The 24,039-nt window shown below is 43.1% G+C and overlaps 1 long non-coding RNA gene across 1 annotated transcript in view; it reads left to right on the plus strand.

The window, feature by feature from the left end:
• The window catches only part of LOC147102774 (uncharacterized), a 638,572-nt gene extending 626,353 nt beyond the window's left edge, over nt 1-12,219 (plus strand). The window contains exon 3 of the long non-coding RNA XR_015073098.1: nt 12,061-12,219. This is a non-coding gene — a long non-coding RNA (uncharacterized LOC147102774). The remainder of the gene's footprint in view (nt 1-12,060) is intronic.
• The last annotated feature ends 11,820 nt before the right edge of the window (nt 12,220-24,039 follow it).

Consider the following 24,039-nt stretch of genomic DNA (forward strand, 5'->3'; position numbering starts at 1 on the left):
GGTAGAGGAGGAGACAGGAGAGAAGAGCCCAAAAGCTGTTGAGGAAAAAAAGGGGATAGAAATAAAGGGCTCATGTCCGGAGCAGCCGTCAAAATGCGTGTGCGAATGGACACACAAGGAATTCAGGTTACAAAGGCATGTCAAGGATTAAGATGGGTATGTCCTGGTTGAGGAGATGATTTGTGAAAGTCGAAAGTTGAAGCCAGAGGTGCTGTGGTGGGGTGAAGTAGATTTTTAGACAGGGTGGAGTCACTTGGGGCATAGATGAACCAATGACCAGGTTTGCAGACAGTTGTGGAGGGCGAGAGAGTCCAGGAGCTGTTTGAGGAGCAGAGTATCAGTGGGTGCACTGCTGGAGGCTATCCAATAGAAAATGGAAAACCAAGGAGGCATGGAGAGTTGACCATGAACCTGTAGCGGCTGATCCAGGGATCCGGCAGAGGTGACTAGCGTCCTCGGTGATTAGTATTGCACATAAGCAGATCCAATATCTCCAAAGGTGTCATTTTCACTCCGTATTTAAAGGAAAAAAATAAAAATCAACAGAAATGAATGGAGAAAAATAAAAGAATGTTAATGTTCGTTAAGGTTCTTGGCAATATACTGATTTTAGAAAGGAATCCTGATGGTGAGATTGTCTCTGTAATATTTTACCTGAATATTCTTTTGAGGAAAATCCTGTGAAGGGAGATGGAACAGTTCAGACTAGGTCATCGAGCTTGACATGAAATTTGCACAGTGCACAGGGAGAAAACATTAGGCTTTGACATGTTCTGGTTGTCAACAGTGATTTTAAGAGTAGAACATAGATGGGTCGTCAGGGGAGGTAGAGTTTATGGAGGGTTATCAGCCAATGCTTTTGCACTGTTATCGGTCTGCTTATCAAGCCTAACACAAAGACCTCTTAGTTACATCATGTGTAAAAAATGTGCTGGTGTGCTATTTTTACTGTATAATATATTTAATCTATTTCTATGTGAAATCAAGTTGCAGTACTTTTATTTGTTTATATTTACCGTGGAAATGCTAGGTATGTCAAGTTAAATGATACCAGGAACAAGGCCTGGACGGAGGTAAGGGCCAGAGTATGGGTTGGGATATATCTCTCCCCTGGCTGGATGGCATTTCTGTTGCAATCATGGTGACCCTAGCTGATATTTCCTCACCTGAGAGCTGCTGTAAAATGCACAGATGGTAGAGAAATTGGAGGCCTAGTAGGAAGTGTAGGCCTTGACCTGGGATGAGAACGAGAGGCAATGGAGCTAGGAGGAAGCAGGGATACCAGTACTCTGTCTTTGAAAGGTGTAGGGAGGCTGAAGCCTGGAAGGAAGTTGACACTGAGCCTAGGACTGAATTTGAGAGGGAGGGGGGGAAGCCAAGGCTAGGGCCAAGGGGGAAGAGAGGAAGCTGGATCCTGGTGTCAGGAGGGAGTAGAGATACCAAGGTTGGATGATTCTGTGCCAGGGAACCTGCTAGTATGTATAGGGGAACTTGAATTGGGGAAACCTCCTGAACATGTGCTGTTGGTGATTGTTCAGTAAAGAACTAAAAACTATTAGAAAGCTCAGAAGGCCAGGAGCAGAGAAGCTGGCCACAGGGACAGAGACTGGTGCTGGAGTCAGGAGTGGCAAGGCTGAGAAGAAGGGAGAGGCCAGTGATATAGGCATAAATGTTGACTCCAATGTGGGATGACTGAAGTCAGGATCAGGAGTACCGGGATTGGTCCCTAACAACCATATGACTGACAATAGTTTAACAGTCACATGGTTACCAGAGACAAGTGAGATGTCTGAAAATGGACATACACTAACACAGTCTTTGTTTTAAGGAGTATTCCAATGAGAAGCCCATCTATGTTATTCCGAGAGAAATGGAATGAAGGGACCCCAGGTAGGTGAGATTACATCTTAGACAGACTGCTCACGCCTTCCATTACCCTCTATAAACCGAGGCCCACCTACCTTGACCTGTCTGAGGAAAACTATTCACAGGCTCGCTTGACTCGAGAGACAGTGGCAGATTTGTGCCATCTCCTGGAAATCGATCTCCGGCAACCTTCACATAGGGACGGTGCTATCAGTGGCTGTCAAGGTCACTATAGAGTTTATGCTTGGTCTACTCCAGGCTGCCACAGGGGATGTCAGCAACATCAGTCAATCTGCTGTTCACAGATGTATCAAGCATGCATTGTTTGCTAGAGCAAACAATTTCATCACTTTATTCATGGGCAATTGGCAGCAGATTGAGAGACAACGGCGCTTTTCACATGGTGGATTCTCCAAAGTCTAAGGCATCATTGACACCCATTTGGCCCAAAGAGCTCCTGTACACAATTCCTTTGCCTTCATGGACCATAACATTCAGGCTGTCGGTGACTATCAAAATAGGATCATGCAAGTGGATGCACATTTCCCAGCCAATTGACCTGACACTTTCATTTTAAGGCAATACACAGTGCCAAGATGATCAAGCCACCAAGAAGGTATGGCAATGTACTGGTTATGTTGCTGGACTAGTAATCCAGTGGGCTGGACAAATAATCCAGAGAATTTGGATCAAGTCCCACCATGACTATTTGCGAATTTGAATTCAGTTTAAAAATCTGGAAATAAAACGCAGGCATCAGTAAAAGTGACCATGAAGCTGTCAGATCATAACCTCCCAACTGGTTCACTAATGTCTTTTAGGGAAGGAAACCTGTCATCCTTACCTGGTCCAGCCTATATGTGAGTCTAATTTCACACCAAAGTGCTTGACTCTTACCTTCCCTCTGGAAGATAATTCAAATCTCGCGCCAAAGATGGTTGCAACTTATCCGTTCATTGTGTGACAACATTGTCTTAGTGTAGACAATGTTCAAGCAACAGCACACAAGAAAAGAAACAACAATTAGCCTGTCTTTTTTCCTCAGGTAGAGGGAAGTAACCTCATGGATCCACGTCCTGAATCTCTACACCCCTCAGCTTCCTAAAGCCCCATTCTTATAGTAGTCTTCTCACGTACACACTAATTGTTGTTCACAGCTGCCTGTCTTTTACCTCACTTGTTCCAGACCACGGACTGTGTAAGCCACCCTTTCTCAGGGCCTTGTTTCTCATCCTTCAAACAGACTGCTGTAAAAACTAGTTTTAGAAGCATTCTTTGTTGGTTATATCCCTCTGCCTTACGGGTAGTTTAACTACAAGCAGCATTTCAGATGTACATATAGACCTGGGAGCATATTATGCCAAGCTCTGCTAAAGTCTCCAAGATCATCATTGTGTGTTGCATGGGGCACAACTTTGCCACCCAAAGAGGCATAAGCATGATGCAGGTAGAAAATGAAGAAACCCACCCAGCTTGTAGCTGAAAAATATAAGGACAAAGGTGGGGGGGTGGGGGGGATTTTAAGGCCAAAAAATTGGTGTGTTGGAGTCGGGTGGGAGGTTAAAGTGTTAAAAAAAAAAAGAATCCTGACCCCAACCCGCCCACTTCTGGTTTTAACGGAAGCGGGACGAGGGCGGGTAGCCAACCCGCTTGAGGGAGGCCATTTAGCCTGACATCAGTAGTAGGGAAAATGCTGGAAACTATTATTAGGGACGTAGTAACAGGGCACTTAGAAAATAATAATAGGATTGGGCAGAGTCAACACGGATTTATGAAAAGGGAAGTTGTGTTTGACAAATCTGTTAGAGTTTTCTGAGGTTGTAACTAGCAGTGTAGATAAGGGGGAACCAGCGGATGTAGTGAATTTAGATTTTCAAAAAGCATTCGATAAGGTGCCACACAAGAGGTTATTACACAAAATTAGAGCTCCCAGGATTGGGGGTAATATATTAGCATAGATTGAGGATTGGTTAACGGATAAAAAACAGAGTGTCGGAATAAACGGGTCATTTTTGGGTTGGCAGGTTATAACTTCTCTTATAGGTACATACACAACAGCCGCAAGTATCTGTGCTTGGGCCTCAGCTATTCAATATCTATATCAATGACTTAGATGAGGGGACTGAGTGTAATGTATCCAAGTTTGCTGATGATACAAAGCTTGCTGGGAAAGTAAGCTGTACGAAGGACTCAAAGAGGTTGCAAAGGGATATGGACAGGCTAAGTGAGTTGCCAAAAACATGGCAGATGGAAAATAATGGGGAGAAATGTGAAGATAGCCACTAAAAAAAGAATATTTTTTAAAAGGTGAGAGACTGGGAAATGTTTGTATTCAGGGGGACCTGGGTTTCCTTGTACACGAATCACAGAAAGTTAACATGCAGGTATAGCAAGCAATTAGGAAAGCAAATGGTATGTTAGCTTTTATTACAAAATGATTAGCGTATAAAAGTAAAGAAGTCTTACTACAATCATATAGGGCTTTGGTGAGACCACACCTGGAGTACTGTATACAGTTTTGCCTTAGAGGAAGTGCAATGAAGGTTCACTAGAATGATTCCTGGGATGAGGGGATTGTCCTATGAGGAGAGATTGAGTAGACAAGGCCTATGTTCCCTAGAGTTTAGAAGAATAAGAGGTGATCTCTTTGAAACATATAAAATTCTTAAGCGGCTTGGCAGGGTAGATGCTGGGAGGATGTTTCCCCTGGCTGGGGAGTCTAGAACCAGAGGTCATAGTCTCAGAATAAGGGGTCAGCCATTTAGGACTGAGATGAGGAGACATTTCTTCACTCAGAGGGTGGTGAATCTTTGGAATTCTATACCCCAGAGGCTCAGTCGTTGAGTATATTCAAGGCAGAGATTGATAGATTTTTGGATACTAAAGGAATCAAGGGATATGGGGATAGCGCAGGAAAGTGGAGTTGAGGTAGTAGATCAGCCATGATATTGAATGACAGAGTAGGCTTGAAGGGCCAAATGGCCTACTCCTGCTCCTATTTCTTATGTTCTACCAGTATGAGCATTCACTGGCAATTATTCCATTATACAAATGACCTCTGGCACTGGAGACTCTGTTGCAGGTTACACTGGAGTTGCTACATGGTGAAGTACATTTCAAGTAAGTGGTCATGCACAAATGCACAGAGGTCGTCGCTGGGTCAAAATCCTGGAACTCCCTCCCTAATAGCACTGTGGGAGTACCTTCACCACACAGACTGCAGCGGTTCAAGAAGGCAGCTCACCTCCACCTTCTCAAGGGCAACTAGGGATGGGCAATACATGCTGGCCTTGCCAGCGACGCCCAGATCCCATGAACAAATATTTTTTTAAAAGGTGGTTGGTGGAGTCTTGCAGGTGAGCTGTCAGGCTTTGCACGGTGCTTGTCACACTCTCTAAAGACCGTATAAAGTGTCAGTGATAGCACTCAAATGCAAACCACATCAGGTTGGGATCCCAGAGCTCTGCAGCAAAAGAGGGATGTTGGTTGGCCCTCTGCCCATCAGCTTCCTGCTGCCCTTTTTCCTCCACCTGTTCCTGTTCCTGCTCACTCATGTTCAGTGCTTCACCTGGTGAATCCAGTTACCTACCTAAATCCCCCAGGCTCGATGTACCTGTACCCATGCTTGCTACTGTTGATGAAGGTGTTGCAGAGCGCTGTGAGATGCTTACAGAACCAAGAGCTAGAAGGAAAGAAGAAAGAAAGACTCGCATTTATATAGTGCCTTTCACGACCACAAGACATCCCAAAGCACTTTACAGCCAATACTTTTTGAAGTGTAGTCACTGTTGTCTCTCTCTTAGGCAGTCCCTCGGAACCGAGGATGACTTGCTTCCACGCTAAAAATGAGTTCTCAGGTGACTGATGAGTCCAATGCGAGACCGACAGTCTCTGTCACAGGTGGGGCAGACGGTGGTTGAAGGGGCGGGTGGGTGGGGTGCTTGGGTTGACGTGCGCTCCTTGCGCTGCCTGCGCTTGGCTTCTGCTTGCTCCCGGCGAAGAGACTCAAGGCGTTCGGTGCCTTCCCGGATGCTTCTCCTCCACTTTGAGCGGTCTTGGGCCAGGGATTCCCAGGTGTCGGAGGGGATGTTGCACTTTTTGAAGGAGGCTTTGAGGGTGTCCTTGAAGTGTTTCCTCTGCCCACCTGGGGCTCTCTTGCCGTGTCAGAGCTTTGAGTAGAGCGCTTGTTTGGGAGTCTCGTATCGGGCACGCAGATGATGTGGCCCGTCCATCGGAGCTGATCGAGCGTGGTCAAAGATTCGATGCTGGGGATGTTGGCCTGAACAAGAACACTGATGTTGGTGCGCCTATCCTGCCAATTAATTTGCAGGATCTTGTTGTATCAGTCACTGTTGTCATGTGGGAAACGCAGCAGCCAATTTGCACACAGCAAGCTCCCACAAACAGCAATGTGATAATGACCAGATAATCTGTTTTAGTGATGTTGATTGAGGGATAAATATTGGCCAGGACACCGGGGAGAACTCCCCTGCTCTTCTTCGAAATAGTACCATGGGATCTTTTACGTCCGCTTGAGAGAGCAGACGAGGCCTGCCCCGCACTGGGACCCGCCTCCCTGAGGCGGGAAGGGGATTAGTGCCAATTAACTGCCTGTTAACAGGTAGTTAACAGGCAGTTTTTAGCCTAATCCCTATTTTTAATGTTGAAGTGTGGGATTCCCGATGGTTCCAAACCACGCCAAGTTACAGGAGGCGGACCGTCGGGATGAAGGGCTTGGAGGGGTCGAGATGTCCGGTGTTCAGGTGAGTAATAGGTGCATGAGTGCAAAGGTAAGTGTGTTTGGTGTGTGTAAAGTGTTAAATAAGTTTTACATACCTTTACAGCCTTCCTTTCTTCAGGTCTTGGGAGTCCCTCATCTCACCGGCACAGAAAGCAGAATGGCTGCGAGCTGTCAAAAATTGCAGCATTCAGCTTTCTGTTCCAGGGAGATCTCTAATTCATCCTGAGAGGAAGGAATTAACTTGGAGTGTAGGAATCTACGGATTCCTATCTAAATCACTGAGGTCGAGTAAGTTCAGTAAATTAACCGAATTTAATTAAACTGATGAACAAAACAAAATATGCAGGAGAAATCACAAACAGGTCTGTACAGTAGCTAGTTCCACGAGGACTGAACTTAGAACCACCCACCTCTGACGTCATGACGTCGTCACGTTTCCCGCCACTCGGGGCACCACGTGACCAACGTGATGACGTCATCGCGTTATTTCAGGGTTTTTACAGAAAGCTTGTTTACTCTCAGCAAACGGACCTAGGTGCTGTAACATTGCTTTAAAGACAGTTATTCACTTGTACAGGAGTTCCTTGGTGGTTTTACCACATGCGCCCCCCCCCAGAAGTGTCTTTAATCATCAAAGTCAATCGCAGAGGAGGTCGGACAATCCTGTCGGAACGACTCCGATATTCCCGGAATCACCAACTATCATTGTGGAGGCGAAACCGACCTCGGGGCTTCCCTTCCGGTCTCGCAATCGATGTTGCTGCTTTCGCGGTGCCGATGGCACGAATTTACACGGTGGCCGGCAGCATCTGGCTTTCTGACCGAAACGGGCATGGTAGTAGCAAAGGCCGGTCTGTGGAGGTGCCGAGGCGGGGTTCTTGGAGGCGGGGCGCGTCGAGGTGGCACAATGCTGTTGTATCACCGCGTAAATGGTGTCGGCTTCGGCCGCGAGCGCCACACCGTCCGTAGTCGTCGACCTGGCCAGGGCCGCTTGTACCTGCGCAGGGAGCTGACTCAGAAACAGTTCGCGAAATATAAAACACTGCGGTTCAGAACCGAGGAGGGTGAGCATGTGGCTCATCAACTCGGAAGGCTTAGCATTGCCTAACCCGGGGAGTGCGAGCAAACGACGTGCGCGTTCCGCCTTTGTGAGACCAAATACTTGCATGAGGCGCGCCTTGAGCGTTTCGTACTTGTTTTCCACGGGCGGGGTCTCCAGCAGGCTGATAATGCGGGAAGCTGTCGAGCTGTCCAGTGCGGAGACCACATAAAGGTAACGGGTCTGATCCAGCACTATGTTTCGCAGTTGGAACTGAGCCTCCGCTTGAACGAACCAGGAGGCTGCCTGTTGTTCCCAAAATTGAGGGCGCTTCAAACTCGCTGCATTTACATCCATCTTGTTCTTGAGCTTGCCTCCGCGAAAATCGTCCGCGAAGCTTCGAGGTCACCAATGTAGGAATCTACGGATTCCTATCTAAATCACTGAGGTCGAGTCAGTTCAGTAAATTAACCGAATTTAATTAAACTGATGAACAAAACAAAATATGCAGGAGAAATCACAAACAGGTCTGTACAGTAGCTAGTTCCACGAGGACTGAACTTAGAACCGCCCACCTCTGACGTCATGACGTCGTCACGTTTCCCGCCACTCGGGGCACCACGTGACCAACGTGATGACGTCATCGCGTTATTTCAGGGTTTTTACAGAAAGCTTGTTTACTCTCAGCAAACGGACCTAGGTGCTGTAACATTGCTTTAAAGACAGTTATTCACTTGTACAGGAGTTCCTTGGTGGTTTTACCACAGGAGTACCGATTGTCAGTGTTTGACAGCTTCAAACAGCTGTCGAACGCTAATATTTCATCTGTCAAAAGGTCTTGACATGAAATTTCAATCTGTGACGTCACCTGTTGCCGGGTGGCCCTTAATTGGCCTGCTGAGCCCGCTGGGCGGGCTCAACAAGGTCAATCAAGTCTAAATTGCGTGGGTTGGCTAGAACGCGATGGAGGCGGGACTACAACCCCAAATGTTGTAGTCCCGCCTCCTACCCGACTTCTCAATGAAAATCCAGCCCAACGTTTCAGATTCTGATGAAGGGTCCCAGACCTGAAACGTTAACTCTTGTTTCTCTCTCCACGGATGCTGCCTGGCCTGCTGAGTGTTTGCAGCATTTTCTGTTGCCTCTGTCCAGGTCAGCTTGAGTGATGTGATAGTGAACCGACGGCTCCTGTCCCAGACGTTGCTCGAGTCAGGTTGTACGTGGGTTGAAAGCCTCACTGTATGCTCAGTCTGCCATCTGAAGAATGACAGCGGTATTTAGGTAACAGGAGTGCTGATCAACCAGTCATTAAATTTTTAAAAATAACAAGCTGATGGTGATAGAATTAATGAATGATTGCATCACTAACTATTGCCACTTGAGGGATATCATTCCTTAAGAACATTCTTACAGTATCCAGTCATGGGTATTTGCAATGAGAAACTGGTTAACTTGCACAATAATGCTCGTGTATGAAAGTAGTCATTGAACGCTGCAAATAAATAATTCAGGAGAATCGTAAAATGTACACCTTGTTGGGAGACACTCTCTTCCTGTTTATTAGAAAGCTTTTAGTCAAACTCTGTTACTAAGGTGCATTACGTTCAGAAAATGCATTTGTCTTTTCTAATGGAGCAAGAAACAAATGACAACGGTTTGGACTATATGAAGCCTAAGTAGTACGCAGAGGATGAATATGTGAACTGTAGCAAATCTAAGTAATATCTAGATAATAAACATGTAGCGTGTACCAAACCTAAATAATGTATACAAGACAAACCTGTTGACTAAGCCTTTGTATGTAAATGAGAAAAAAAGAAAGACTTACATTTCTATCGTGCTTTTCATGACCTCAGGACATTCCAAAGTGCTTTGCAGCCAATGAAGTACTTTTGGAGTGTAGTCACTGTTGTAATGTGGGAAACGCGGCAGCCAATTTGCGCACAGCATGCTCCCATAAACAACAATGTGAAAATGACCAGATAATATGTTTTTTTTAAGTGATGTTGATTGAGGGATAAATATTAGCCAGGTCACCGGGGATAACTCCCCTGCACTTCTTTGGTATAGAGCCATGGGATCTTTTATGTTCACCTGAGAGAGCAGACAGGGCCTCAGTTTAACGTCTCATCCGAAAGACGGCACCTCTGACAGTGCAGCACTCCCTCATAAGAACATAAGAAATAGGAGCAGGAGTAGGCCATTTGGCCCCTCGAGCCTGCTCCGCCATTCAATAAGATCATGGCTGATCTTCTACCTCAACTCCACTTTCCTGCCCTATCCCCATATCCCGTGATTCCCTTAATATCCAAAAATCTATCGATCTCTGTCTTGAATATACTCAATGACTGAGCCTCCACAGCCCCCTAGGGTAGAGAATTCCAAAGATTCACCACCCTCTGAGTGAAGAAATTTCTCCTCATCTTAATCCAAAATGGCCGACCCCTTATTCTGAGACTGTGACCCCTGGTTCTAGACTCCCCAGCCAGGGGAAACATCCTCCCTGTATCTACCCTGTCAAGCCCTGTAAAAATCTTTTATCTTTCAATGAGATCACCTCTCATTCTTCTAAACTTCCTTAGGTGAGGAGATCAAAACTGTGCACAATACTCCAGGTGTGGTCTCAACAGGGCCCTATATAGTTGTGGTAAGGTCAGCCTAGATTTTTGTGCTCAAGTCTCTGGATTTGGATTTGAACCCACCCCTTCTGATTCAGCGGCAAGCGTGCCACCCACTGGGCCATGGCAGACACTGTACGAGGACTATGTGGTCTATAGAGAGCCACCCAATGTATAGGTCGGAAATTCATTTTATATTTTACTTTCACTAGTTTATCAACAAAATTAAACAAAATGTGCTTTTGTAATTTATTCAAAGAATGTTGTCAATTAGAAAACATTTAATTATTTGTTATGTTTCTGGATTTTACGTTACAATAGATAGTTCTATTAGATCAGAATACAGGAAACTTTTTTTTATCCGGCACCGACGTGGTGCCGGTTCATCAAAGATTCCGGATAATCGAAAGCTATGGTAAAAGATACGGAGAGCTGAGAGCTCCGTATAAAGCAACAAACCCTGTTGCTTAGCAACAGGTTCAGAACAATGGCCACAAGTTCCAAGCGTCTCTGTAGCTTAGCAACAGCTGCAGCCACACCCTTGCACAGCAACAGATTGAGGAAGGTAAGTAATAAAACTTACCTGAACCTACTCCTGAATTTTGCCGGTTAACCGCGATTTCCGATTATTTAGGTGCTGGTAAATCGAAAGTTTCCTGTACCTTTTATAATTCGAAGAAGCAGAAATTCCAAACACAAGTTATTTGAGCAGCCCCAGACGTGGTGAAAATTGTCTAATGATGACATTTTGATTTTGAAAATTGCAATTCCATAGAAAGCATGCTTGCACTTACAGAAACATCCAAGGGTATGGTAGCGTACTGGTTATGTTACGGGACTAGTAATCCAGGGAGCGTGAATTTTACAATTTGAATCTGAATTCAGTTTAAAAAATCTGGAAATAAAAAAAACTGGCGACAATGTGGTCATGAAGCTGTCAGATTGTTGTAAAAACCCAACTGCTTGACCAATGCCTTTTAGTGGCGGAACAAGTTGATAAGGCTGTTAAAAAAGCAAGCGGGATCCTTGGCTTTATAAATAGAGGCATAGGGTATTAAAGCAAGGAAGTTATGCCAAACCTTTATAAATCACTGGTTAGGCCTCAGCTGGAGTATTGTGTCCAATTCTGGGCACCACACTTTAGGAAGCCTTGGAAAGGAAATTTACTAGAATGATACTGGGGATGAGAGAGTTCAGTTATGTGGAGAGACTAGAGAAGCTGGGATTGTTCTCCTTAGAGCAGAGAAAAGAGGGAGATTTACTAGAGGTGTTGAAAATTTTGAAGGGCTTTGGTAGAATACATAAGGAGAAACTGTTGCCACTGACAGGATGGTAGGACACAGATTTAAGATAATTGGCAAAAGAACCAGAGGGGAGATATGAGAATTTTTTAATGCAGTGAGTTGTTAGGATCTGGAAAGCGCTGGCTGAAAGGGTGATGGAAGCAGATTCAATAGCAACTTTCAAAAGGGAATTGGATATTTAATTGAAAAAATTCTGCAGGTTTGTGGGGAAAGAGCAGTGGAGTGCGACTAATTGGATAGCTCTTTCAAAGAGCCTGGTACAGGCACAATGGGCTGAATGGCCTCCTTCTGTGCTGTATGATTCTATGAAATGTGTTTTCCCAGATGTAATAAGAAAAACATTGGTGTGCATTGCAAACAGCAAATGGATGGAAATGACCTGAAGACATTGCCCTTCAGTTCAGTCTGTTGTCATTGGAAGTCTGTTTTTTTTACCCAAATCTCATGTTATTTCAACCCTGAGTCAACAACTCTTCTTTTTTTATTCTGCAGAATCCTGAGTGCTGGGACAGGGGACATTCATGCCATTTTCAGCATAAGACTCTAATAATCTATAGGGTAAGATACATCTAGAATAGTTTGCCTGTTCTGTTTTATATATTTATAAAGTTGACAATACTGTTGCTATTGCTAAAGATGAAGTGTTAATTTATTTTCCATCTGAAATATTATAAATTCCTACAAGACCAAAGTTCATGGCACTTCTAGTAAATATGACATTAATTGGATTATTAGCAATATTAAAAATGATATGCCTTCTGGAAAACTGTAACCTGCCTGCTATAGTTATATGCATGTGACCTGATGACATTTTTTATAGACTTACTTCCTGTAACATACTGTGTAAGTCTGCATTGTTCATTCCTGTTATTTAAAGAGGAAGGGTGTTCCACTGAGTTTTCACATAATCCTAAATGCATTAAAGGGATATCTGTTTGATTATTGGTGTCTCAAACAGCTGGTTAGAAGGAGCCTAGAAGCAGACATTTTATGTAGCACTCCCTTGATGTGACATCACATAACCTGTTATTGGTTAGAAAAGCTGCTCACAGCCCATTGTTCCTATCCATTATTCCTGGTTTGTGATATCAGCGGAGGGCACACTTATATAAAATGTCTAATCTCAGGTTGCTTTTATAAAGCAGTTTTAAAGCATAGAGGATAATAACAAGGGATACTCAGAGACACCAGTAATTAGATAAAAATCTCCCTTATTAACATTAGGGTTATGCAACAGTTCAGTGGAACACATTTCCCCTTTAGCTACTTTTATCAATCATTATTGTCTGTCCAATAAAGCACTAGTCACGGCATTAGTTGTGGCTGCCATATAGAGTTCCTGTTTACCCAGTAAAGGAAATATCACAGGCTGTGATTTTAACCTAATCCACCCGGCGGGTCGAACACCTATTTTGAAACGCTCCCCATTTTTCACCCCATTGAAGTCAAAATTGGGCGTGGTGTAAAACGGGTGTCTGACTCAAAACCCGCCCCATTTCCGCCGACCTGGTTAATGTTAGTTATACTAATCAGATGAAAATCTTGCTTTTGCAGTAAGTTAAGGGTTAAAGTACTGGTCACAGGATTGCTACTGTTAATTATGTGAATTCTTGTTTATTAAGCTGGGTAAGGGTTGGATAACCTTTTCTGAATGGTTTGTGCCATTAATTTCATGCACAGAGCTGATTGTCAATTACATATATAGATTTTGCCAATGTCGGTTGTATGTATTACTTATTCTGATTTACACTGTTGAATGTATGTACTATTTTTTTTTTACATTACTGATTGCAGTCACTATATATATAATATATATATATAGCTTTTGCACGTCATTAACAGCTGTCCATTACCTATACAGTTCTTGCATTGTTGATAGCTGTTCATTGACAGTCTGGGATTATTTCAAGCGAGCATTGCTTTTGAAATGCAGCGTGTACAATGCACCCAGTATACTCTTTTAAAAAAAAGTGAAATCTCACAAACACTAACCTTCATCCTTACATGGTCTGGCCTGACAAGTGGAACTTTTGAGTGCTTGACACCCAACCAAAAGGTCACAACTCATGAGTCGAGGGTGGCCTTCCGCCTGAAATTGCTTACTTCAGTTGGGTGAGTTTCACTAGTTCTTCATTAAGCCACTAGATGGAGCGGAGGACATGGTCTGGTTCCCCCATCAGAACCGCACCTCCTACTAAAAGATCATGAAGTATCGTTGGCAGTGGCCAAGGAGACTGCATCACCCAGACTGTCCACTCTCCCAGCTGAAAAAGAATGCATGGTGTTGAGCAGTTTACAACAAGAGGGAAAAGGCAGGCAAATCCATCGTAAAGGAAACAATAAAGTAAATGTATTTTCCTCGAACTGGGGATAGTCAATCACATCCAAACTGACCTTGACTGAACTCATCTGTCATTAAATGTTGTGTAAGTCACTACAGGGGACACACATCTAATTCCAAGAAATAATTTGACTATATAAACTAAATGACATATGCCAGCCTATAACATGATTTACATGTCTTATAGAACACACATTATCAGATCTGATTGTACTATGTTTCCATACTGCATTTTACAACAGTATTATTTGAGCCATATAGAATCTAGCTGATTCACTAGTACCTCTGCACTGCCTGATGTCGGACTATCTTGGCCTGGCTAGTGATCATAATGAGAATCTTACATTGCCAACTGTCGTACCAAAGAAAATATTTTACTGTCTGTGTTTTCTAAGAATGGACAATACCTTTTGGGTCTTTCAAACATTCATTTTTCTGCTATGTATCCTGTTATTCATTTCCACCTCACCGCAGACTGGTTTGTTCTCTCAAAGGGTTCGGGGTTGTGTTTCACTCTTCAATATCATTCCTATTCAAAAGGTGCCAAAGGTTCCAAGCAGAGAAGAATAGAAACCTATTCCTTTGGGAATACGCTGGCCTGAGTAGATCGATACATGACCCTGAATGAGGCTGTTTGCATTACAGAGATAGTTTAGTCGTTTTTCTGCAGAATCATTTTTAGCTGTGTAGGAAAATACATTCAGCATTATTCAGGCAATCACACAGTAGTGCTGTTTGTGTGCTTTTGCTGACTGATAGCTGAATAATTTACTACTCATTTGAACTGTAGTTCAGTTTATGGAAAAACAACCAGTAGTTTTAAGAACAAGAAACAAGACATTTGAAACAAAGCAAAAGACGGATATGAACTGCTGGAATGTTCTGCATGTCCAATTAGCCATTAAAGCAAATCCTTCCCAGATTTGTGTCAGGACTGATAGTCATTGGATTTCACCATTCCCCATTTTGCAGTGATTCTCGGCCAGCTTGCTTTCATTGGTTGCCTCATAGTGGAAGAGGACGATAAATAGACACGGTGCATCTCACCTTATATTAATGATGCCTTCTACTAGCTGTGAGTGGTGTTTCATTGCTGCTAAAGTCCTGTACATAGCTGCAAGTCACTAGCCAAATACAGGGCATAATTAGTTAGGGTTAGGTCAATAGTTGTTAAATAACTTTGTTAGACTGGTAGATGGAGTTACAGAAACGAAGGTAATTTGTAATAAAAAAAAATGATTGTACATTTATTATTTGTGAAGGAGATCCATTCTCTACTATCTTATTGACAGAGTAAGCATTCATCTTCCATGGTGGTCTAGTGGTAGAGTATTCATTGGTCTTCCCATGTGGATATGTTTGGCTAATTAATCTTCAGGGAGATGGGAGAAAATCTAAGCAGAATCCTGACAGTTTAGAAGTGCTTTGATTTCCCTTGAACAATATAGTGAGAGAGGGACCTTTTTCCTGCTAGCTCGTCTTGAGAGACTTCCACAGCAGCCATCAAGCTCACAGCTATTCAATTTGTTTTGTGAAAAAAGTGCCGTCCAAATCAAATCCTGATGAGAAGAAATGTTGGTCCTTAGTTACAGGGTCCAGGGCTCATGGTTTGTCCCTCTCCCGCGACTATAGAAAACATGATTTTCTTATCTTGGACTGTACAAAGAAGCCTGAATAATACAAAAGTATGTTAATTATCCATCTTGGTCTTTAAAAAGTGCTATAAAGCACCAGAAATAATGACTTTGGGTCTTGCTGCACCTAAAATGTTAGGTATAAATTTATGCCTGTTCAGAACTGGTGTAAATGCAGGAAACTCATGTCTTTTACATGGGGATGGCGGTGGTAAGTTCATGAGCTAAGTGGGATTTTGGCAGATGCAACTTAGTAATGGCGCAAATGATTGAGGAAATTTGGGTGCAGGGAGGCTGAAGTGTAAAACCAGCATTAGCCACTTGCACTGCGAATTTCCTCAGAAATGGCATTGTTGCGCCGAAAATGACAAGGAAATTCTGGGCCATACTCTCTTCTCAACTGAGTAGTTCTTATCCTGTTTATACTTCTTGGCCCCACAAGGACTGCAATCAATTTGCACTAGAATGGTTTGAATTAAATGCAATTTCCTTGGGTTTGTAGCCATGGTTGTCGAGGCCCTTTTCATGATCCAGATGGTATTAGATTACCAACTCAATGCATATGTTTTTATTGCCTGCAAAAACAGCTGACATTTCTAGCTCAAGAATTTTTCTGCCTATTATATTATTTTGTCTGTCTTATTGTCAGCCTCCCATCTTCTACATACCTTTCTCTAGCTGAGAAAGGCCTGTTCGCAGGCTGCTGGAAATGCTACTTTTGACCTAACTGGGAGAAACTACATGAGAAAGACTTCGAATGACTTATGCTCTGATTTTGTTTCCTGCCTGTGGCGATCTGTCTAGTCTTTGCTCAGTACCTCTCTTTGACGGCACAGCTAATATCAGAAACACAATACTCTTCCATGGCACAGTACATAAGAACATACATAAGAAATAGGAGCAGGAGCCGACCATTCGGCCCTTCGAGCATGCTCCGCCATTCAATAAGATCATGGCTGATCTTCTACCTCAACTCCACTTTCCTGCCCTATCCCCATACCCCTTGATTCCCTTAATATCCAAAAATCTATCGATCTCTGTCTTGAACATACTCAACGACTGAGCCTCCACAGCCCTCTGGGGCAGAGAATTCCAAAGATTCACCACCCTCTGAGTGAAGAAATTTCTCCTCATCTCAGTCCTAAATGGCCGACCCCTCATTCTGAGACTGTGACCCCTGGTTCTAGACTCCCCAGCCAGGGGAAACATCCTCCCTGCATCTACCCTGTCAAGCCCTGTAAGAATTTTGTATGTTTCAATGAGATCACCTCTCATTCTTCTAAATGCTAGAGAATATAGGCCTAGTCTACTCAATCTCTCCTCATAGGACAATCCCCCCATCCCAGGAATCAGTCTGGTGAACCTTCGTACCTTGGAGAATCAGTAGCTTTGTCAGTGTGCCGCACCAGCTTCAGATGAAGCTGTTTTGCAACCCCAGGCTAACTCTTCGACCAAGCACTGTTTTAATTTTAATATCCGAAACTTCAATTGAAGTAACTGCTACATTTATACTTCAGCAATTAATGTACATCAGCTGTAGTTTGTAATAAGTATTGATTTGCAGCTGTAAAATAAATAGGGCTTTTGACAGATTTCATTTTTGAATGAAAGCTCCCACTGATAAAGCCCTCTCTCCCCGGCCCCTGTAATGATGTTGGCCTGAAGCCCAATACAGGGATTGGTCTACGATACAAACAGAATAGAATTTAATTATTGATTATGTTTTCTCAGTGTTCCCCAGGTGAAAGCTGAAGATACTGTTTCTTCAGCAATAATATAAACCTACACTGGCTGCAACCATTTTTTCTTAAGACAGGTTTTAACTTGAATTCTTAAGATGCATTGAGATCGATGCCATTAGAAATTTTTGGCTCACAAGCCAGAGATTCCAGTTTGCAAATATTCTGAATGGCATCAGAACACAAATCTGCTATTTTAATTGATTTTAATAGGATAAATCCACCATTTCACATGAAACTTTTTATATCAGTATATCGCACCTTTGAAACTTTTTAAAGTATTATCTTCTGCTTTCTTGCCACCCAGCAGCTGAGAGAATTGTTAAGTGACCTGCTCCTAGACCTCTGTGAAAAACCACTCCGAGGTCAGCCACTGGGAGGCATGCAAGAATAATCCAAGGTTATTCTCCATCCAATTTTTCCCACTCTGCCTGTGAAAAAGCATCTGGCATCCACCCATCACGTCTCCCCACAGAGCTGGACTGCTCAACATATAATAGGTATGGTAGGCTAGTGGTTATGGGACCTGGCTAGAAACCATGGGGTTGTGAGTTCAAATCTAACCATAGCAAATTGTGAAATTGAATTCAATAAGTTTGTGGGCTAGCACCAGCAGAAGTCAACATGAAAGCTATCAGATTGTTGTAAAAATCCAACTGGTCCACTGATGTCCTTCAGGAAAAGGTACTTGCCACGCCTACCCAGTCCAGCCTACACATGATTCTTGTCCACACTATGTGGCTGACTCTTAATACCCTCTGAAATAGTAGCAAGCCAATTAGTTATACAAGCAATTGATATCCACCACCACCACTTCCTCAGAGCAACCAGGGATGGGCCACCATTTTAAAAGCATGGTACTACAAAAGTTATGGTACATTCACATTCAGTTGCTGTGGGTGAATTGAAACCATTGCTGCTCTAACAACATAAACTGGTGTGAGAATCAATGTTCCTTTATTTCCCTTATTTTCCTCTCACAAGGCAACATGTTGGCCGAGAATTTCCTTGGAGTTGGTCCTGCTCTGCCGCTGTAACTTCACCAAATCTGTGGCGGAAACGCTGTTTGCTTGTGCAAATGGTATTTCCGCCGCACTTCCAGCGAAGTTACGGCGGTGGAGCAGGATCCGCTTCGAGAAAATTGCCATCCATTGTCTTCCAGGCAAAGTCCAAGGAGTTCAGTTATTAAATTGATCCAGACTGGTATGTATTCATTATTACATTGTGTGCTTGTGTATAATGCCAAAATGCATTGCAATAACTGAAAAGTTTTTTTTTTAGTATTGAGCCATCATTTTGAGATTTTAAACTAACATTCCATTGGTGAGACAGCTGTGGGAACTTTGGTGTGAAATTTGAATAGTGAATGTCACCATCAGTACCACTTGTTAAACAAACATTTTAAAGAACTATTATTCTCTTCAATTCAGTCTTTGTTACAGGTGGTGGCATTTTTTTCTTTAATTTGGCACTTGAGAATTGAATAAAAATAGTTAGTTAAAATTATTACCAATTAGAATGTGAGCAATTTAAATTGCCCTACAAATTATTGAACAATTCTGATTTGTAAAATATAAAATGACCCAAGGTATATCCCAGTACACATCACAGATTAATTTATCAGTTCACTGCTGAAGTCAAATTCTCTGTATTGTAATATAGCCAAAGTCTGAGTTACTGATTTCAGTATCTTTCTTGATGGGATTTTGACCTTTCTGGGTTGTGGTAACAGTAAACTTATATAGCTAATACCTACACCATGCAATGAGTGGTCTGGTCTTGAGGCAGCACTCACACCATCAATGTCCATAATACTCCCCTTAAAATAAGTGAGGCACCAGCGTTAACTATATGATTAAGGATTTGAAGTTAAAAGCAATAGCAATGTGAGTCTGTGGGAACCTTTCTTTCCCTGCTCCTATCAATGTTTTAAAAAGTTTTGTGTGGATGTTTAGGTTCTTACCAATTGCTGAGCACTTGACATCCAATGTCTCACTAGCACTGACCCAAACCTGGTTTCCCAAGCAGTTGAAAGGTTCTACCACTATCCAGCTGTGTAATATGAATTAATTAATCATGACTGTTGGCACTAGATAATGCAGGTGCATCTTTTTTGTGTTTGGTGATTCCACTAGAAGTGTTTGGGGTAGAGGAACAAATACAATCCCATACATGTAAAGATTTTAATGAAATTCCTCTAACATCGAACCTATGTTTTCAGTTTCCTCTTTTACTCTTTTTGGTTCATGTACATTCATGACATTTATAGCAGTGTTATTTTGTGAGGTTCACGTTAAATAGATGCTTTGGAACATAACCTAAACCCTTTAGCCTATTCTGGAGGACATACTCATTTCATAGCTCCCTGAAGTATGTGTTGGAATACAAGTGAGTCCCATTGATTCCTGCAGATGTGCTGGGATACAAAGTAAAGCCACTAATTTCTGCAGTCTATGCTGGAACACAGGCATCCCATAGATCTCTGCAGTCAGTGCTTGAACACAACGCAATCTCATAGATCCTAACAAAATCGCGCGGATAAGAGCACTCCACCTAGTTTGCCTCATCGTTCATGTCATATTTCAGGGCCACAATTGACCATTTATCAATCATATGTAACAGGATATTTTTTGTTGCCCTTATAGACCCATTCTACTGCTTTTTTAAATCTTTTCATAAATAGTAACCACTTCAGCAAACAATACTACACATGTCTCACTGTTGCTTTATACAGTGTTAGTGTGACACCATTGGTCTTCATTACTTTGAACTAATTGTACTTTCCAATATTTAATTTGCCCTTGCTCTGTGACAATGTTTGCAGTGTTTAGTCAACTGTTCAACCTAGATTTTATTTTCTTAATTCACGTTATTTAATGATTCATTTGTAATCATATTTTCCATTGTAGCAGCAATATGTACCATGTTACAGTTCAACATTATTTGTAATTCCAGCTGTTTCATTATAAGCCTCTAGAAACTCTGGCTTAGAAATTCGGTGGGCTGCGCCACCAGTTAGTGCCTAAAGAGGGCACTCAGTGGCTTTAGCGCCACTGGCCACGCCTCCCGCGAAATTTAGCGGGGCGCTAATGGCAGCGTTAGCCTGTAGCGCTGCGCCGCCACTGATGACGTCATCGGTGTGCGCAGCGCCCTGCTACCGCCCCGAACGCGATATTGGGTCGTGCCCCCCCCCCGTAGCGCCGGTTGCAATTCGCGACCGGTTCAGGGGGGCCTACCTGTGGCGGTAGTGGCGCAAATTAAAGGGGAGGTGCGGGGCAGCCATTTTTTTCGCTGACCGCCTGCCAGCACCTCCTCACACCGCCCTCCCCGGCCTCCTGATTCCCCTCCCCCCCCCTGGGCAGTGCTGGCTGTGTCCCAAGAGCCCGGCACTTCTCCTCGGTGCCGGGCTCTTTTGCCGGCACTCGCAGTCGGAGATCGCGCTGGTGCAGGCCCCTCCCCTTTATGAAGGGGAGGAAGGCCTGCAGTACCGCAGCGCGCCGGGCATGTTGCGCTGTGATATTCAGTTTCAGTGCCCCAAGAGGGACGCGGGGCGCCTCGAGCAGCGTCCCGCTTCCGTTTGGGGCGCTGAAACTGAATATCCCGCTGGCGCTCCCGGCTCCTTCCGGGGCGGGACTTCCAGCGCCCAGGCGAGCTTGGCGCCCCAAATGGGGCACCACCGAATTTTTAGGCCCCTCTCTTTTATCTTTCCCCCAAACATCGTGCTTTCCATCACAGTTTAATATTATTTGCAAAGACATATATTTAATTTCTTCACTGAATTATTTATAAGTATTATGAACAGCAAAGCACTGTACCCTGGGATACACTTCTAATCACAGACGCCCAATACAAACTACCATTAATCCCTATCCTTTGTTTCTTATTTATTATCCAATATCCTTTCTTACCCCAAGACTATTTACTATAGCCACAAGACTCTCGTGAAAGTCAAGATATCTAACATTTGTCATATCACCATCATCAACCAATTCTGTTACATCCTGAAATAATTCCAATAAATTTGTTAGGCTTGACTTACCCTTTCATAAACAAACATTGGTTTAGAATTATTGCCTTTACTCTTGTTAAATCCTCTTCAATTGCTTATTTTATAATAGACTCCAATGGTTTTCCTACAATAGATGTCACAGTAATAGGCCAATAATTCCTAGGATCACAAGTCTGACCTTCTGTTTAGAAATTGGAACAACATTACCAATGTGCTAATCCTTTGGTATTATATCTGTATTATATCTGTATATAATGAACTTATATCAGCCACATTTCCCCTTACTTCTGTGCTCATTGCTTTGAGCATTTTTGAATTGTTAGCTGGAGAATATTCAAGTACTTCATTGTTTTAATGATGACTCAATGACTAATCTTTATTATCTCTATGAAATTGGACACATTCCCTTCCCTTCCAAATACAAGAAAGAGTAAGCTATCACTTTCCACAGTGACAACTGTTCTTTAAAGTTCCTGCCACATTATTTTCTTCTCCCACAACCCCACCTCTCTTATCTTCCGGATACCTCAAGTTTTATTGCTGGGATTGAAACTAACCCCACAACTCTGTGCTGGCATCAAGGCTTTGCAGCAAATACAACAAGCTGGAGAAAGGTTGAGGCTGGGTAAATATAGATATGAGCCTACTGCTTACATGAGCAAATAGTTAATGACTGGGAAATGTGTGCCCAGTTTTTAAAGCATTTGCTTCGAAATTGACACCATTTAAGATACACTTTTTGCTCGCAACATGATTCCTGTTCAGGTATGGAATACTTTCAGATGTATAGATCTGTAAGAGCCATGGTAAATTTGCTGGGCAAGAAGGTCCAAACAGAAAGCACTAAAATTCCCCAAAGGGTCTTCTAAATGTGTGCAGGCCATTTTCTTTATGACAGTCATGCTAAGGTAAGAGATTTAACAAGCCATTATGCTTGCTTCAGTTTGTATGGGAAATAAAAATATGCACATTTTTGACAAAATGCCATATCCCTGGTGGAGATTCACAAATGATCTGGTATTTACCTATAATTTCAGGTTATTCTGGGGGTGGGGGTGGGGAAGTGCCCTACTAAATGGACTGATCCCTCAGCCTTCCATAGGTCAGGAGTTGATTGGGGGAATAGTCAGCTAGTATGGTGAGGTCTAGAGGAATAGTTAATTGTGGCATTTATTCAGGAAAAGTGGAGCAATTCTGTGTATTTAATAAAAATGTGTTCTCACTAGTTTCATGGAAATTCCTGTAAGCTTACTTTGTCCCCTGTGATCCAGAAGCTGTACCTTATCTGCCCATGAGGAGTTGTGCGACCCTAAGGAATCACTTGCAGTTATGCTTGCAGTAATCTGGTGCTACGCTGCACAATAGCTGGGTCATATACACGAACCAGAGTTCTCTCAGATTAAAACAACCAGGGGCAGGAGTTTCCGCTCGGTTGCACTGGCGTACTTCCAGGGCAATTCGCCCGAAATCGCCCAAACCAGCGCAAAAGATCGAGGAATTTCAAGTGCAAATTACGTCAAGTGCAAATCCAGTTTCTGCGCTCTTTTGCGCTGATTTGAAAGACATCGCACTAGAAGCCGGCCCCGCCAACAAATCTGGCCATGCCTCCAGATCGAATTAATCACCATTCCGAGTTTCCGCTAATTGCGCCCATTTGCCGCGCCTTCGAGGAGCCTCTTAAAATTAAGCTTTTTTTTTAGGAGCAAGGACAGTATTAGTCACATTTTAGAAGTGTTTAATTTATTTATATTTACTCTGAAACTGACTACTGTACACCAATGTAACTAGTGAATGGTTCTGTATAGATTTTTAAAGTCATTTTCAGCTATTTAAAATCAAGTTACTGAGAGGTGGTTGACTAAAAATGTTTTAAAATTACATTCTAAAGTGCTGCCCGATTGCGCTGGTTCATGGCAGAATTTACGTTTGGCGATAGCCAAATGAGTTTGAGCGGAAAATTGTAAAAAAAAAACACTTCTCGAAACTAGCACAATTCTGCTCGCAATTTGTGCCCAGATCGCTCAAAGCGGAAACTCCAGGCTATTTATTAATACAGAGTGACTGCTGCCAATGAACCGGAAGCTACCGGAAGCTGCACAGAAGCATTCTGCGCATAAGAACATAAGAAATAGGAGCAGGAATAGGCCATTTGGCCCTTCGAGCCTGCTCCGTCATTCAATAAGATCATGGCTGATCTTCTACCTCAACTCCACTTTCCTGCACTATCCCCATACCCCTTGATTCCCTTAATATCCAAAAACCTATCGATCTCTGTCTTGAATATACTCAACGACTGAGCCTCCACAGCCCTCTGGGGTAGAGAATTCCAAAGATTCACCACCCTCTGAGTGAAGAAATTTCTCCTCATCTCAGTCCTAAATGGCCGACCCCTTATTCTGAGACTGTGACCCCTGGTTCTAGACTCCCCAGCCAGGGGAAACATCCTCCCTGCATCTACCCTGTCAAGCCCTGTAAGAATTTTGTATGTCTCAATGGGATCACCTCTCATTCTTCTAAACTCCAGAGAATATAGGCCTAGTCTACTCAATCTCTCCTCATGGGACAATCCCCCCATCCCAGGAATCAGTCTGGTGAACCTTTGTTGCACTCCCTCTATGGCAAGTATATCCTTCCTTAGGTAAGGAGACCAAAATTGTACACAATATTCCAGGTATGGTCTCACCAGAGCCCTATATAATTGCAGTAAGACGTCTTTACTCTTATACTCAAATCCTCTTGTAACAAAGG

The sequence above is a fragment of the Somniosus microcephalus genome, chromosome 21, assembly GCF_052327205.1.
Source record: "Somniosus microcephalus isolate GS21.2 chromosome 21, FLI_Smic_1.0, whole genome shotgun sequence".
Lineage (NCBI taxonomy): Eukaryota > Metazoa > Chordata > Chondrichthyes > Squaliformes > Somniosidae > Somniosus > Somniosus microcephalus.